General features: G+C 38.9%; 1 protein-coding gene across 1 annotated transcript in view; it reads left to right on the forward strand.

The window, feature by feature from the left end:
• The window catches only part of Sox6 (SRY-box transcription factor 6), a 507780-nt gene that overhangs the window by 155863 nt on the left and 333248 nt on the right, over positions 1 to 18669 (forward strand). The window lies entirely within an intron of this gene.

The raw sequence follows: 18669 nt of genomic DNA on the forward strand, positions 1-18669 counted from the left end.
AACCTGTATGTAAAATCTGGTTAGTTTTAAAACAACTGTTTAGTAAATATTATTAGTTTTTCATAAGTGATTATTTTGGGATCAAGAGCAGGGAAGAAAATGTCAGCTGCTGTAAAAGCCTGTTTGTTGTGACTTCCTGTGCAGTAACACATTGCAGCCCCATCATCAGAAGCCTAAACAATAAACTTGTTATTTTGGGAAATAGAGCCCCACTGTAGGAATGGGTTACCTTAAAAATTCTCCTGTACATACAGATGAGTGATTTGCCCTGATGACATTGTACATCTTCTGGTTATCTGGGCTTGAAAAGTATCATGTGACTGTGCTCAGAGAAGAGTGAGATAAGACAGATCCAAAGAGCAGTCAGTGCAGGGAGATTGTGTGCCATGGAACCAGACTCATTTGGTGACTATATATTGTACATCAAAATGGTGGCATTTCCCTCTTTCTCCCATCTCCCAAATAGCTTTATACTTTTAAACCATATTTTGGAGAAGAAAGAACCCTTTCTCAAGAGAGAAGGTAAATTTTAAGGGAAAAATTGAATACTACCAAAGATTAATTAAATTAATTAATTGAAGTGCTTTAATTGATATACATTTGTTATAAGGAAGTAGCCAGTCTTGAGAAAACGCTAGTTTAGGGCATGGCCAGCGATTCAAGCTTTGGTAAGGGTGTCTTATGCTGCAGGACTGTGGGAAAGATGTGACAATGCTGTGACTGATCCGCTGTTTCTTTCCGTTGCTGTGGAGCTAGTTCCCAGGTACACTGAGTGGCGGCTTCAGGTGTAGACATCCTCACCTAGTCAGGCCAACAAACAAGGCAATGGATGGGGTCAGCAATAGAGGCTTTGTGAGCTGTATTCCCTGGAACTGCCTGTTCACTGCATAACTGAAGGCGGAAAGTTATACCTCACAGCTTGGTGGAAGTCTGGGAGATAAGGAAGGTGGGATATCATTTTGCACATCCATAATGAATAGACCACACCGAGGGTGTGTGAGGGCTAATTGGAATCTATCTGCTCACATCTGCCACCCTGGTCAGAGGAGGAAGCACTGCGAAGCAGATTGATTGTGGTTTTTGACACCATGTCTGATTCTAGAACTCTCTCTTCCTTTCTCTCTTCTTTGTTAAGGAATAAAATGACATATTTTCCCAAAGTAAGCATTGGCAAAATGATCTTGTTCTGTATGCAGTATGTCACTTTTAATTTTTTATTTTTGATAAAAAATAATTATGTAATCCTTTCTATCAAATTTTATCAAGATAATGAATGATTAAATAAAACTAACAAACAACAACAAAATTCAAAGATGGTTCAGTAGATACTTAGCTTTTCTAATCTACCCAGACCACTCCAGCAATTTGAAATGAATTCCCACATAGAAAATGCTGCCTCCTTATGGTCTTAATAACAGTAAGTCTTTCCCTAAGACCACCAAGTATTTTATGGTCTGGTGCAAACACACACACACACACACACACACACACACACACACACACACACACGACAGAGAGAGAGACAGAGACAGAGACAGAGAGACAGAGAGTGAGACAGAGAGACAGAGACAGAGAGACAGAGAATATTGATTAACTGAAGGCTGGAGGCAGGAAAAATAGCTTAGGTTGGCATAACACCTGATTTTACAGACATAAAATGTGTGCATTTTATGAGAGGACTTGATGAGCAAGAGTTGCCTTCACATAGCAGCGCAGCAGGACTCCCGCCTGAACTCGGGTGTGTTCCACCAGTGCTATCTTCAGAGAGACAATTTCCATTTTCTTTCGCTTGTTCTTGTCATTCTCTCTGACAGTAGGGCTTTGCTGTATACCAGGGCTGGGGGACCAGTGCCCAGCCCCCTGTCCCCACCCATTCTCCACCTTTCTAAGTGTTTTCCTGCACTTTTGTTCCAAATACTACATGTCATACTTGAGCTGGAATTTTTTGAATTACATAAATTTCTTTGGGGGGGGGAGACAAGGAATCATTAATTCACATCTTTGTGTGTGTGTGTGTGTGTGTGTGTGTGTGTATGTGTGTGTGTGTGTATGTGTGTGTGTGTGTGTGTGTGTGTGTGTGTATGTGTGTGTGTTTAATGAAAAGAAATCTGTGGCAAACAGCATAACCCTGACCAAGGCTCCCTCAGGGAGAACATCTGTGAATTTAAGGGAAAGTAGGTCTAAGTGCATTATCTTTAAAAAATATTATTCCAGTCTAATCTTGACATAGAGCAGGTAAATAAAAAAGATGAGCTGTGAAAATCCACAAATAGGGCTTGAATGCCATTTTCCATGACAACGGGAGCTGCCCCACGAAAGCATTAATGCTGGGAATGTAAGGAATTTAGAATTGTGCCTTCTCAGTTTTACAGTTGTGTGCTCATGTTAATTAGAGATATACTGACATTTGAAGTATCTACATCAATGCACAGACCTACTATACATTTGTGAACCAAGGCCAGAAATCTACTTTAATTGAAAGGAGCTGCTAATCTGACTGCATATCCATGACATCACAAGCTTTTAAGTTTTATATACTGATGTCCATGCACTCTTGCTCTTTATATGCGCTCTGCTGTCTTTCTAATTGATTCCTGAAAGGCCAGCCTGCTCTACTTTTACAAAATCAGACTGGTGTTTTGGAGTAATATCCATGGGATTTTCAGAAAAAAACCGTGATTAATAGTGTTTCTTTTTTCTGACTTCCTAAATTTTTGGTTTTCCTTATAAGCCTTCACTGGAGTCAGGTAGGTCTTAGGTTTATGGAGCTTGTTCCACTGCCCGTGTGGAAGCTCACACTATGCTCCTCATCAGACTAACTCTGCAGTTTTAGAGAAAAAGCCCGGTTCTGCAGACCCTGATCCGATGAACAGCTCAGAGGAATTCTGGGTTTCCGGTAGAGCTGAGGTTCCACAATCTCCATGCCACACCTCACCTCTTCATTTCTGGTTTGTAGCTCAATGCCTTCTTGAGCTCAGACTTTAGAGGGTTTGCTTTGTCTGGCTTACAAGTAAAGTGAGACCTTCCAACTACTTTTTTATGAGCTTGTATTTCTTAAGATCTGTTTGTCAAGGTTTTGAACCTAATTGTTTTGTTGTCTAATGAAACTCCCTCACTTACTGTTTGTAGCAATCCCCGAGTATTACACAAGACTAGTTAGAAAGTTTCTTTTTGTAGCACTAGAACACGCTGCTCCAAAGGGTTCTCAAGACTCAGGACTTGTTCCATTAACTTATTCTACCAGCACGCTCAGACCCAAGACCTGGGACCATTAAAACGTCCTCAGAACTGTTACTGTCATTATGGCCTTTTTTCCCTCCTTATGACTTTTCTCCCTCGCAGCACTCCTCTGGTCTTTCCTCTTTCATGTGGCTTGCTACACATTGTGCCATCACAGCTCACTTGGTAATTTCAAGTTAATTGCTCAATTATCAATGATAGTCACAGAGGACTTGAAACACATGCAGTGGAAGATTTTTAAAATTTCAAAATAAGTTGGTGTGTCATAATCTTAAATGTGAGGCATGCCAGTATATGCAGACATAAAATACACAGCCTGAGCTAGGCGTTTCAGAAAAGGCCAAAACTCACTCTTAAAATCAGGGCTTTTGTCTGGCACCAAAGTGTTTCATCTTCACTGATTTCAAACAACTTGTCTAAATTTGATCTTGGTTTACTTTTCAACGCCAACGATTTGGGGCGGTTTATAGAAGAAAAAGGAAGTAGAACTGCACAGATTTCTGTTTGAGTGTTGTAGTAGAAACTCACAGTCACATACTCCCTGTAAAGTGAGTAGGCTTGGTGCAAGGTGGGCCTACCTTGGTGCTGTACAGGAAGCTTATGAAGGGTGTGGAATAATGTCTTGGTGGTCATGTACCATGTGGGGAAGCTGTAATAGAAGGACAGAGGGACGGTGACACATGTGCTCATTATCTGTTGATGATGAAACATGTCCCCAAGAGCAGTGACTTTGAGGAATCATTGAATCCTACCTGGCAATGCTCTGATGCCTCCAAGATAACTCACACATTACAACAACAGAATTATTGTAATGTTTTTGGCAACTAAGCAAAGTATCATTACATTTTTGCTTTAGCATTCATAAGGTTTTTCTCTAAACCAACATTGAACCAACAGCTTCAGTTTTAGATGCTGTAATGGTCCTTTCATGTTTTTATAGAACTGTGGTAAAGCTGCATTTACTGGCTGCATTTGAAGGTGTGGTAGAACCACACAAGGGTCAATGCTGCCTTGGTCAGTGCCCACTGGAGAAAGGAAACAGTGGGGCCTGGACATAACTGCTCCAAGTTGCTTTCTGAGCCTGTTTTAACCAAAAAGAGAGACTTACTTATTTCCCTATATTCTTACATGACACTTATTCTCAATGCAAGGACCAAATGCATATAGAGAAGGATAAATATAGTCATTACCTCAGCTGTGTGGTGTTCTCAACTATAAGGTGAGGGAGTATCAGCAAATGCACTAGTGCACAGCTAAGGACAGGACATATCATCTGCCCATAATTTAGCAAAAAATGTCATTGATACCACAAGTATTTTAGTAACTATCCAGTTTAGGAAGACTGAAAATCAAGGAAATGTATTTTGTTACATTTTGCCTCTGCATTACTTTTTTATGCTAAGCATGTTGGCATGTTATTTTGAAACTTTGGTGTAACGATAATCATTTCATCAATTTTTGCCAGTTCCAAAGCATCACAATGTGAGTTAGATGTTGCCAGTAAGGAGAAACATGGTGTATATTTGCTTTCTTTTTTGGTGTATTACTTACATAGTTCTTGCTGGGAGTTTTAAAAAACATGAATTAATTATAGTGAAAAAGATACATTTCTAAACCTCACTTTGCCCAGATGACTGGCAAAAGAGACTTACCTTTAATGTTTATCAGTCAAAAAGTTGATCCTCATGATGTATGCTTGTTGTTGTTATTATTTGCTGAGCACTAAGAGTTTAGCACACTACTTAGAAGAGAAGGGAGGTGGTTTCAGCCGAGGGCTGAAAGCTTGAACTGGTACTGTAGAGTTTCTAAGGGTGGAGTTTTCTCTGGACAGAGTGGCTGCTGTCCTTCTTCAGCTCAGTTTCCTATGTGCAGAAGTGAATGGACCCACTGACAGCTTAGACTTTCCATCTCATCTCCTTTCTGGCTTTTCCAAAGCTTTGGAACTCACAAGCACAAGGTGTGTTTGCCAGTTAATTGTTATTTTCCCTGTTTGCGCCTGGCATTACAAACAATTAAGCAGCAGCATTAATGGAATCCAGTCTCTGCCCTTGTAGCTACCTGGACTGAACATTTTTTTTTTTTTTCAACTGAGGCAGGCTGTTAAGAAGCCCATGCTTGGTTTTAATGTTTTCCACTAATGTTCGAGTTTCCTGAAACTAAGTACTAAAGAAATTTAGATATATTATTCCTCATGGGAATACTATTTTCCTTTGTTATTATGTATATCACTACATCACAAGTTAGAACAGATGACTGATAAAGTATGTGCTTAAATTCATATTCACTGAAGACTGACAGCTTTAAGGGAAGGGACCATTCTGGAATTTCTCTTAGTAATGGCAGTGTATGAACCCACTGACTGTGTTGATTCTATGACTAATTAAGTGGATTTTTCCATGAATCTACAGTTGCAGGGCAGACAGTTAAAGGGAAACATCTGGGTACACTGAGAAACTTAAGTATGATATGGGACAGACAAGACAAGTATTAAAGAACCCAGGTCCTTTGAGAAGGAGATACGGCTGAAGAGTGGGGCAACCTTTGTACCTCCAATATCATGAGTAGCTAGGAAGAACAGAGACACTGAGAGATGTGTGGACAAGAGACAACTCAGATAGGAGGCTTTTTGCAGATCACAAAATGGATTTTAGGATTGTTTTCCAAGATGTAGACATACTTGTTGGGATTGGGCAAGTTATTTAAAAGGCCTTCTACATTTTCTCCTGATTTATTGCAAATGTATTTTTTTAACTTGATGCTTTTAAAAGTGCATCTAAGACATTCCAAGAAGTGTAGATTCTGTAGAGAAACTAATGAGAATAATCTTACTTTTTCTGGGTAGATCCATATAGATGTATATGAAAATAACCACCAACATAGCACATGTTAATTGTATGGAAGAACTAGAAAGTTCACTCACAAGGTCAGCATTCCCCAGAGATAGTTGCACCCCCATGCATATTGCAGAGAGTTTACAACCCCCAAGTTAGGGAACCAGTCTAGATAACCATCAAGAGATGAAGCATAAAGAAGTTATGGTACATATATGCAATGGAGTACTAGTTAGCCATAAAGAAGAATAAAATGATGTTTCCTGCAGGAAAACACATGAAATAGAGGTTGTTATATTAGCTGAAGTAAACCAGGCATAGAAATACAAAAATGTCATGTTTTCCCTCTTAGTTCTCATCTTCTTTTCTTTAAGTCTAGATTCTGTATGTGAGGGAAATATGCCATATTTAATTTTGGGTTTTGGAAAGCACGTGGAGCCAATCCTCTAAGGCAAGTTACAGTGTGGTGGATCAGCCTTTTGCTTCCTCTCTTCCCTCCCTCCCTTTGCTTTCTTCCTTTTCCCTGTCCCTTCTTTGTCTCACTGATGGCTGCTTTGCTTTTAGTCTGCACCATGTGATAAGTTGAAGATGACAGTTGGCACTTGCCCCTTGAGTTCTGTGCAGAATCACTGTTCTGATCCGGGCTACCATCCTGATTGTTCTTTGTTTTGTTTTGTTTCATTTAAAGAATGAACTAAGGTCCCTCTAGTCCATTCTGTGCAATCAAAGGAAATGGAGGAGCTGTTGGGATTAGTTTTATTATTTTGCGGTGAGGAAGATAGGATATTTGGAAAGAAGTTATAATCTTTATTGTCTCAGAAGCTTACTAAGCCAGAATTAAGGTTTGTCAAGTTTTTTTTGTTTTTTTTTTTTTTTTTAAACAGGGTTTCTCTATGTAGCTTTGCACCTTTCCTGGAACTCACTCTGTAGGCCAGGCTGGCCTCGAACTCACAGAGATCCACCTGCCTCGGCCTCCTGAGTGCTGGGATTAAGGGCGTGTACCACCACCCCTTGGCTGGTTTGTCCAGTTTTAAGGCTTATTGAATGTTTTGTAAGACCAAGATAGAGGAGCAAGCATATCTTTAAAAAGGTTTTAGAAGGTCCCCAACAGTGAGCTTTCTGTATACAGCTATCACTGTACACTTACCAGTCACCAGGGATATCCCCAGCCGTGTCTCTTGGGTATTTGTTCTTTGGAGGATAAATTAGACTCAGTTCTTGACACTACTATTTCTTAATAACAATTAATTCCACTTATAAATAAATGGGGTAAATATTCTGTAGTACCAGAAGGGTTAAGTTCATATGTTATTTCAGGAGTAATATTCAGATAATGGAAGCCAGGTTTACCGGGAAGAAGGCTGTGGCTTGGTTAAGGCATGCATGCTATCAAATGGTAAGGTTCACAACAATCTGAAATTCCTCAAGGGAATTTTCTTTGCAATAGCACTTAATAGAAGTGTGGCAGGAGAGGAATTGGGTGGACCCAGGCAGTCAAGGACTTGCAGTCATGGCTTTTACTAAGCACTTGTATGGACTAGCTTTCAGAGATCTTGTGAGACATGCACTCTCCCCAGCATGTTTTTTTTTTTTTTTTTTAAATGCTAGATGGTTTCCTTTTCTTTTTCTTTTTCCCTCCATGATAGCATTTAAAATGCTAGGTATGTGTCATGTATAATGTCTTATTTCCTTCTCAAGAACAAAAGTTCTTTCAGGGCCAGGCAGTGGTGGCGCACGCCTTTAATCCCAGAACTCTGGAGGCAGAGGCAGGTGGATCTCTATGAGTTTGAGGCCAGTCTGGTCTAGAGAGATAGTTCCAGAACAGCCAGGACTACACAGAGAAACCCTGTTTTGAAAAAACCAAAGACAAACAAACAAACAAACAAAATAGTTCTCTTGGGGAAGATACTATGACTTTTATTTAAGCCTGCTTCACCAGCTTCTAGTACAATGCCTGATATATGAGAAGTTCTCCCTAAATATTTATTGAAAGAGTGAATAAATGAACAATAAATAAGTACAGTATAAGGACAAATGGAAATTCAAAGAAGTAAAAGACAGAGCTGAGACATGAAGTCTGATGCCCAAGAGGGATTGACTTCATTTAGATATTCTTGGGTGTGAAGGTCTCCCTATGTTGTACCTATCTCAAAGCAGTTGAAATATTTGGTCTCTGCATGGTTGCATCTTGGCTTGAGTGTGAATGCCAGGCGAAGTCCCATATCATCTTTTTCCATCCCATTGCAACTTAGCTGTCTTATGCTAATAGTTTCCTCCAGGAGCACAGATGTCATACCCTGGACTTTCAGGGTTTTCTTCCTCATCCACAGAGAGTACTTTTCTAGTCTTTATTCTCTGAGATTGACCCATGGTTTAGGTCTTTGTGGTGCTAATTTGAGTTTGGGTCATGCGCAGTGATTGTTGCATGACCAGCTGAATTTTCTCCTGAAGAGGCAAATCATCCTGGGGGCGTGCTGACTCAACTTAGGTAGTTCTTAGCATGGAGTGCTTGTTTTGGTCTTCTAGTAGTGATCTTATTTTTGTTGTTTGGCCTTTTTCTTTCCTAATAGTATATATGATGGTCAAGAAATCTTTTGTCTGAATTTTTTTGCTTTTGCAAAATTCTGTTGATCATTTTTTTATTTCTGTTGCCACTTTTAAAAATGGTCTTATGGCATCTTTTTCTTCTGCTTCCCAACCAAGGAGGAAATGAATATGAGAGAATAAATGCAAGATTTGTCTCATGCCATAGATTTGTGTTTAAATCTTTCAATCTGCTTACAGTGTTCTATATAAACTGCCAAGCGAGTACAGGAAACAGAAAAGAAACAGAAAATAGGCACTTCATGAAATTACATATAGCCACACAGCTTCCTTGAGGATCTTGACTATTTTTGTTACATTATCATTCAGAAAAACATTGACATCCATCCATCTATCCATTTAGCAGTATAAACACCATCTATTCACCTATAATCCTTCCATCCACTCATCTATCCAATCATTCACCCAGGTGTCTGTCTGTTCATCTACCTCTTTATCCATCCATCCATCCATACATCCATCCATCCACCCATTCATTCTTCCACCTTCTATCCACTCATATATCTGTTCATTCATCCACCTACCTGCCCATCTGTCCATCTGCCTATTAATTCATCTGTCTATCCATCCTTCTATTCATCTGTCTACCCATCCATCCATCTATTCATCCACTATTCAATTATCCATATATACATTTGTCTGTCTACCCATCATCTACTATTTATCCATTCATCATCTATCCATCTGTTCATTTGTCCACCCATCCATCCATCCATCCAGCAAGCCAGCCAACCATCATCTACTCAGTATGAACTTGAATTCTCTCCATGAGAATTTTAAAAAAAGATTTACTTTACTTATGTGTATGTAAGTATTTGTACCACATGTGTGCCTGGGACCTGAGGAGTCCAGAAGAGGGTATTGGATTCCCTGGATCTGGAGTTATAGGCAGTTGTAAGCTGCCATATAGGTGCTGAGAGCTAAACCCAGGTCCTATGCAAGGGTAGCCAATGTACTTAACTGGTGATCCATCTCTCCAGTCCTCCATAAGAATTTGAATTCAAGAATCTTTTACATGAGGCATAATTTAAAAGAGAAAAGGGATAGATTTAAAATAGACCAGGAGTTTACCGTCTGTGAGAAGAGATGAAAAATACACATTTGAAAAATGCCAAAGAAACTGACAGAATATCTAGCATTTTCTCCCTGGGAAGCTGTTAGTTTCTCCTTCATAGATTGAACAGGCTGGTTACATTCACATTGTATTGTATTTAAATACATCTCTCTCAACTCTGGACACAGTTAATGCTCTTTCATAACCTTTGTGTGACTGAAAAACCTATCTTACTTGTTCCTTGAACTAATGAACATGAATGTCAGATATATACATTTTTTTTGGTGTGTGTACAACACCAAAATGTTTTTCACATGAATTGCATAAACTCTATATCTCACATATACATTCTATCAATTAAGATTTTTTTGTGCTAAAAATCCTAAAAATTTGAATATCCTATGAGAAAATGAACATTTATTGATATTTTCACATCTTAGATTCTTGTTATGCCTCTGTACTTTAAGAATAAATGCACAGGGACAAATAGCCAAATGAATGGAAACACATGAACTATGAACCAATAGCTGAGGAGCCCCCAATTGGATCAGGCCCTCTGGATAAATGAGACAGTTGATTAGCTTGATCTATTTGGGAGGTATCCAGGCACTGGGACCGGGACCTGTCCTCAGTGCATGAGCTGGCTGTTTGGAACCTGGGGCTTATACAGGGACACTTGGCTCAGCCTAGGAGGAGGGGACTGGACCTGCCTGGACTGAATCTACCAGGTTGAACTCAATCCCCAGGGGAGTCTTTGCCCTGGAGGAGAGGGGAATGTGGGGTGGGCTGGCGGGAAGGGGGGGGGCGGGAGGAGGGAGAACAAGGGAATCCATGGCTGATATGTAAAATTAAATTAAATTATAAAATTAAAAAAAATATATAGGTGAAGACGATCAAAAAAAAAAGCTTAATCCTAATAAAAATTGAGATAAATTCAAATGTTATTTTTAAGTAACTATAAATATGCACATATACATTAACTAATAAATTAAAATCATTAGAAACAGAAAAAACAAAACAAAACAATGGATGTAACTTTTAAAATTCCTCTGTGGATCAAAGTGTATTTAGGTGTCCATGTGCCTTTCCTCCCCTCCACTTCTCTGAGTGACAGATGCCACTAGCACAGTATCAGGGTACAATGTACTGAAGTTTTTTTTCTCAGTATCAGCTATCAAGTCCCAGCCCCACTGACTATGGGAAGACCTGTGAAAGTGTTATAACAGTTTTGAAGTAAGAGCTGTGGGATTCCTGACACCCTGGGCTTTGCTTGAGCTAGCAGTGATGTTAAAAAAACATACAACTGCCACCTGTGCATGCTGGTTTTGATAGCTTTATTGAACTGTAACTGTAATTGATATATAATAAATTGTATGAATTGAAGCTCTTCACTAGGTAAATTTTGAGGTGGGATGCAGTAATAAAGCCATTTCCACAGCAAGGTAACATTTCATTATTCCCAGTGGGTCTTCATGATCCTCCCGTTTCTCATTCTTGCTCCTTTGCCTGACCCAGGCCCCAGGCTGTCACTGATACGTTATTATAGTGCAATTTTCACTTTAAAGAACTTTGCATTAGTGGAATCATACAGTATATGTTCTGTGTTTTAGAATTTCTTTCACTGGATATATTTATTTTGAGATTGAGTCATGTGCATGCCAATACCTTATTTTTAAAATTTTGGAATATGTCTTATTGTGTCACTATGCCATGCTTTTGATTGTCCATTTAGTCTTTTCCTATTTTTTGAATTATTATAAGTGAGGCTGCTGTGAACATTAATCTTTGTGTGGCCTGTGCTGTTCTGTCTCCTGGATAGGCACATGAGAGGACATGGGGTGTTTAGAGGACAAATGTATGTTTAACTTTATAAGGCTGCTGAACTTTTCCAAAGTACAACTTTACATTCCTATGTTCCTGCTATAGTGAATGAGTAGTTGAGACACTCCATGCTCTTAGCAACAATTGTTACATTTAGACTCACCTTTACCTATTCTCATTTATAACTTATAACAGCATTTCCTAGTGTATGTTTTTAAAAAATTTATAATTAATTGAATAAAATTTGGCATGTATGTGTGTGTGTGCGTGTGTAGGTCAGAAGACAGTTTGTGGACATCAGTTCTCTCCTTGCATGGTGTGTGTTCTGGGGATTGAAGTCAGGTGGTCAGGCATGGTGCAAGCTGAGCCATCTCACTGTTCTGCCTTGTGCATTTGTCTTTCCCTGATGATTGATGATGTTGACTATCTTGCTTATTTATCTACTTGGCCAAAATATCTTTCAATCTTTTGCTGGCTTTTGAGTTGTGGTTGTTTTTCTCATTGAGCTGTAATAATTTTTTACATATTCTAAGTTATATTTTTTGGTGCATTTAATTTAAATTTTTTTCTTTTTGGCTTTTCGAGACAGGGTTTCTCTGTGTAGTTTTGGTGCCTGTCCTGGATCTCACTCTGTAGACCAGGTTGGCCTCGAACTCACAGAGATCCGTCTGGCTCTGCCTCCTGAGTGCTGGGATTAAAGGTGTGCGCCATCACCGCCTGGCTTAAATTGTTGGTTTTATTGGCATGGATTTATTCATAATACCCACTCATTATACTTTTAATGTATGTAAGCTATTTAGTGAAACCATTTCTCTGATTTTTGTTCTGAGAATATAAATACAACATCTTAGAATTTAATATTGATTTTCTGTTTTCTAATTTGCCTATTTCTGCTCTAATGTTAATGTTTCCCTTTCTCTTCATGATTTGGTTTTAATTTTTTTCTAATTGATTAAGCTGAAGCTCAGGCTGCTGGTTTGTGGTTCTTGCAATAGCAGTTGTGATGCTATGAACTTGCTTCCACGCATTGCTCTGGCTACGCCCTTCGAACCCTGAGAGGTCACATCCACATTTGCAATTGCTCAGATGCTTTCCAATTTCCCTCTTGATTTCTTCTTTAATTCATGTTTCATTTACAACTGTAAGTTTGTACTTTAGTATTTGGATATCTTCCAGTCATTCTTCTGTTACTGATTTCCAGTTTAATGCTTCTGTATCAGAGAAGACCCCTTGTATGATCTAAATGACTTTTTAACATGTTGAGCCTTGTATAATGGCTGAGAAAAATGCTCCATTTTAGAATATGCCATGTGTGCAGGAAAGAGTGACTCTTCTGTTGTTGGATGGCATGTTTTAGTAAAGTTGATTGACACAGTTGTTCAGGCCTTTTGTTATCCTTGTTGACTTTTTTTTTTTAAATAGGATTTTCACACTGTCACTCAGGCTGGCCTGCATTCTGCATGACCCTCATGTCTCAGTCTGATGAGTGTGGGCTTACAGGTGTGTGCTACATGCTTGATTTTTTTTTTTTTTTGCCTATTGTTTTTTTCACCCAATAAGAGAGATTTTGAAAATTCCAGTATTCTACTTAATTTTTTTGGTTTTTTGAGACAGGGTTTCTCTGTGTAGCTTGGTGCCTTTCCTCAATCTCACTCTGTAGACTAGGCTGGCCTCGAACTCACAGAGATACACCTTCCTCTGCCTCCCGAGTGCTGGGATTAAAGGCGTGTGCCACCACCACCCGGCCCGGACTCTACTTAAATTTTTATCTGCCTTTGCCTCCTTTTCTTTGAAGCTGTGCCAGGTAGATTAGTATTTAGATCATTATATCTACCTAATGTGATTACACAAGCATTTCTATAAATCATTTATTTAACTTATAGTAATTTTTTCTTTGAAATTTACCTTGTCTGCAAACCTATTGCAGTCTTTTATTAGTGTTACTGTATGATGTATATTCTTTCTTTTTTCCTGGCTTTTGAGACAGGGTTTCTCTGTGTAGCCCTGGCTGTCCTGTAACTCACTCTATAGACCAGGATGGCCTGGAACTCATGTACCACCACCCGGCTTTTTTTTTTTTCTATTATGTATTTTAAACCCTTTCACTTTTGAATAATTGTATTTGTGTTTGAAATTGATTTCTTATAGATTCCATATAATTTTTATATAATATGGTAAAATCTGACTTTTAACTTGGATATTTGAACTGTTTATATTTAATGCATTATTAGCTTGTTTCAGTATCAATATGTAGTCTTTCTTTTCTGCTTTTCTACCTATTCATTCTTCAGTTTTTCTTTTTTCTTGCCTTCTTTTAAATTCGTTGAGAATTTTTATTTTTTAATTTAAATCCTTTTATAAAAGCATGTTTGTTTGTTTTATTAACCTTTGTGATTGCTTTAGGGCTTATAGCAACTCTGTTCTATAAGACTTAGCACTAGTGACTTCACATACATTTCACATGGTATAACATCTTAGAGTGGTACAGCCTTACTTCTCTCCCTGTTATGTTACTTCATACATGTTATGATCCTCAGAATACGTTTTATTTTTGCTTTGAATTTTCAATAAGACTTAGGAAGATATTTTAAAAAGAGACAGAAGATGAAAAATACAAATTCTTTTAAATTTACTTACATGCTTACTGTTTTGGTTGTGATTTATTCCTTTGTATAGGTTCTGATTTTCTTTCAAATATGTTACCTCACATTGCCTTCTGCTTGAAGTACTTTTTTCATGTTTCCTGTAGTACATGTTTACTACTATGATATCACTATTATTTTCATTATTTTAGAGCTGGAATTTGGATCCAGGGTTTGCATATGCTAGGCAAACACTCTATTACTCCAAGCCCAAAATCTAGAGAAAGCTTTTTTTTTTCTTGTATGTATTTCAGATGAACTTTTCTTTGACTGTTCTTTTATTGATTTGCAAGTCCTATGGCTTGCAAAAAACCACTCTGCTGTAGTTCTTATACATCAGTGATTCTCAGCTTTCCTAGTGCTGAGACTCTTTAATACAGTTCCTCATGTTGCAGTGACCCCCACCATAAAATTATTTTCTTTGCTATTTCATAACTGTAATTTTGCTACTGTTATGACTCAATGTAAGTATCTGATATGCAGGATATCTGATATGTGAGTCCTGTGAAAGGGTTATTGGACTCCCCGAAGGGATTGTGACCCACAGGTTGAGAACCACTGTTATACGTGTTGCTCTGTATGTAGTGTGTGTTCTTTGGCTGGCTGCTTTGGAGATTCTATCACTGATTTTATACAGTCTAGTTGTCATGTCCCTCACAGAGGTCTTAACTATTTCTCAAGCTTTGGCTCTTTGAGATTTTCATACTTGTAGGTTTATGCCTTTCATCACATGAGAAACAATTTCAGCCATTATTTCTTCTGAAGTTTTGTTTTCTCATGCGCCTCCTCTGGAGGTTCCAAAATACACATCTTGAAGTTCTGTGGTTTACATCCTCTTCTTTCTTGCTGTGCTTTGTTTTGTTTTGGATTGCTGCTGTTGATATGTCTTCATGTTCAATTATCATGTCCTGCATTTAATTCCCAGTGTTTTTTCATCTTACTGTGTTTTTTTTTTTATCATAAAAAGCTCACTATGAGTCTTTTGAAATGTTTTCCTTTTTTAGTTAATATGATTGAATAAATAATAGAACAGTTGTCACACCCACTTTGCCCCCTCTACTCATTTCTTCATCCTTTTCTGCTTCAGTTGATTGAATTTCCTCATTAGAGATTGTAGTTTGTCAGTTCTATGCATAGTCAGGAAAATTTTACTTTATTTTATGTGTATGAATATTTTTACTGCATGTATGTCTGTGCATCAGTTGAATGCAGTGCTCACAGAGGCCAGGAGAAGGTGTCAGGTACCCTGGAACTGGAGTTATAGATGCTTGTTAACTGCTGTGTGGGTGCTGGGTCCCTGTCCTCTAGAAGAGCAGCCAGTGCTCTTAACTGAGGAGCCAGCTCCCCAGCCTGGGGCAGTAATCTTTTATGGGATATCAGAAACAATGTATTTTTACTACATTGAAGGCTCAGTGTTTCTGTATTCCTAATGATACTTTACACTTTTCTCTGGTAGACAATTGTGTCGAGAAAACAGTTTCCAGTGCCTGCATTTGAGTTATGTCAGTTGGAGCTGATAGATCTAGCATAGGGTCAGTTCTCTTCAATACTGAGGCATAGAATTGAGTACCCTGGCCAGTGCTTTCTGTATTATGAAGTTTGTAGATCTGATGATAGGAAAATGACCTACTCCTTGATTTGGATGTGCTCTGGGGACCATTTTTTTCCTGCTCTTTTAAATGTATCATTTGACATTAGTTTCCTCACAACACCTCCTCCTCCTTCCCCTCCTTCTCCCCCCTCCTCCTCCACCTTCAAGAAATACCTGCTCTTGAATATTTTAATTTTTTTGGGGGGGTTGTTTTGTTTTATTTTGTTTCTCACAAAAATGCAGTTTAATGAAAAAACACTAATGTTAGCCCTTCCGCTGACTCTTTATTTTCCTATCCTCATCACTCTACTATTTTATTTTTTCCAATTTTACCTTTTATTTTACATAGATTCTCCTCTCATACAATACATGCCGATTATAATTTCCCCTCTCTCTACTCCTTCCAGTTCTTCCTCACGACCCCTTCCCTCCAGATCCACTCCTCTTCTCTCTTTCATTAGAAATGAATAGGGTCCCTAAGAGATAACACCCAAATATGACAAATAAAATATAATAAGATGAAATAAAAACTACCATATTGAAGTTGGACACGGCAGCTCAACAGGAGGAAAGAAGTCCCAAGATCAGGCGCAAGAGTCAGAGACCCACTTGTTCTCACAGTCATGAGTCCCATAAAAACACTAAGCTAAAAGCCACAGTATGTACTCAGAGGACCTGGTGCAGACCTGTGTAGGCTGTGCTTGCTGCCTCAGTCTTTGTGAGCTCATATATACCTTGCTTAGTTGGTTTAGAGGGCCTTGTTCTCCAGGTGTTGGCCATCCACACTGAATCCCACAATCCCTCTACTTCCTTTTCTTCGGGATTCCCTGAGCTCCAAGGGAAGGGGCTGATGGAGACCTCCTATTTAGACTTTCTCCCAGTAATGTCTGCCTGTGGGTTTCTGCATCTGTTCCCATCTGCTGCCAAGGAAATCTTTTCAGCGATTACTGGATACTGATCTATGAGTACAGCAAAATATCATTAGTAGTAATTTTATTGATACTTTTTTTTTTTAGACCAGTAGTATTTGGTCTTATTATAGGCCCCTGGGGTGTCTAGTCTCTTGTTCTTGGTCACTCAAGCAGTGTCCAGCTCCCTCGTGTGAAGCGGGCCTTAAGTCAAATAAGATACTGGTTGGCCACTTCAACAAGTTCTGTACCACTACTGCCTCAGCATATTCTGCAGGTAGGACAGATCATAGGTCAAAGTTTTTTTGGCTGTGTTGATGTCCATGCCTCTCCTCTGGCAGCCTGCAGAGTACCCTCAGGGACCAAAGAAACCAGAACATAGAAGTTAAAGCTCCATGAAGGCACCAGCTTGACCTCTCCATATTCAATGAGTTGTGTGGGCATTGGCCTCAGTAATGGGGACCCTGCTGTCAGTCTGCAGAGAACAACCCTTTATCTTAGCAATAGCCTGGGTTGTTTGGGGATTTTCATGGGATCCCCTTGGCCAACAACTCAGCTGAATGTAATCTAGTCCTTCCACTAGAAGACTCACCTGGTGACAAGAGATGGCCAGCTGAGATTCTGTATCCCCCTGCTACTCAGAGTCCTCATTAGGACTTCATACATTCCAAGAAGTTTCCACTGTAATAAGTTTCCACATCACCCCCAAGAGCTCCCCAGTTCCAGCCATCTCTCTTCACACTCTCTCCCTCTGAACCCATCCCCCCAACCTGATCACCCTACTCCTGTCCAGATTCACCCCCAGGCTACCTGTAAAATCTATTCTATTTTCCCTTCCAGGGAGATCCATGTGTCCCCAAAAGACCCCTTCTCTTTACCTAATTTCTCTGGGTCTACAGATTATAGCTTGGCTATCATTTACTTAATGGCTAATGTCCACTTATAAGTGAATACATACCATGTTTATATTGCTGGGTCAGGGTTACCTCACTCAGGATGATCTTTTCTAGCTCCATTCATTTGCCTGCAAATTTCATGATGCCATTTTTTAAATAATGGAGTAATATCTCATTGTGTAATTGTACCACATTTTCTTTACCTGTTTTTCTGTTGAGGGATATTTAAGTCATTTCCAGTGTCTGGCTATTTTGAATAAAGCCACAATGAACATGGTTGAGCAAGTGTCCTTGTGGTAAAATGGAGCTTCCTTTGGGTATATGCCCAAGAGTGGTATAGCTGTATCTTGAGATAGACTGATTCCCAACTTTCTGAGGAACTACCATATTGATTTCCATAGTGACTATACAAATTTGCACTCCCACCAGCAATGGAGTGTTCCCCTTGCTCCACATCCTTGCTAGCATGAACTGTCACTTGTGTTATTGATCTTAGTCATTCTGACAGATGTAAAATGGAATCTCTAAATAGTTTTGATTTGCATTTCCCTGATGGCTAAGGATATTGAACATTTAAGTGTTTCTTAGCCATTTGAGTTTGCTCTATTGAGAATTCTCTGTTTAGATCTGTACTCCATTTTTAATTGTGTCATTTGTCTTTTGATATCTAGTTTCTTGAGTTCTTTATCTATTATGGATATTAGTCCTCTATCACATGTGGAGTTGGTGAAAATCTTTTCCCATTCTGTAGGCTGCTGCTTTGTCTGATTGATGGTATCCTTGGCCTTACAGAAGCTTTTCAGTTTCATGAGGTCCCATTTATTGATTGTTGATCTTAGTGCCTGTTCTATGGGTGTTCTGTTCAGAAAGTCATCTCCTGTGCCAATGTGTTCAAGACTATTCCCTTCTTTCTCTTCTTTCAAGTTCAGTGTATCTGGTTTTAAGTTGAGGTCTTTGATCTACTTGAACTTGAGTTTTATGGAAGGTGATAAGTGTGGATCTATTTGCATTCTTCTACATGTGGTCATCCATTTTGATCAGAACCATTAGGGACTGGCTAAATCCTTTTGAGAGACTCCCTA

The sequence above is a fragment of the Peromyscus eremicus genome, chromosome 1, assembly GCF_949786415.1.
Source record: "Peromyscus eremicus chromosome 1, PerEre_H2_v1, whole genome shotgun sequence".
In the NCBI taxonomy this organism is placed as follows: Eukaryota; Metazoa; Chordata; class Mammalia; order Rodentia; family Cricetidae; genus Peromyscus; species Peromyscus eremicus.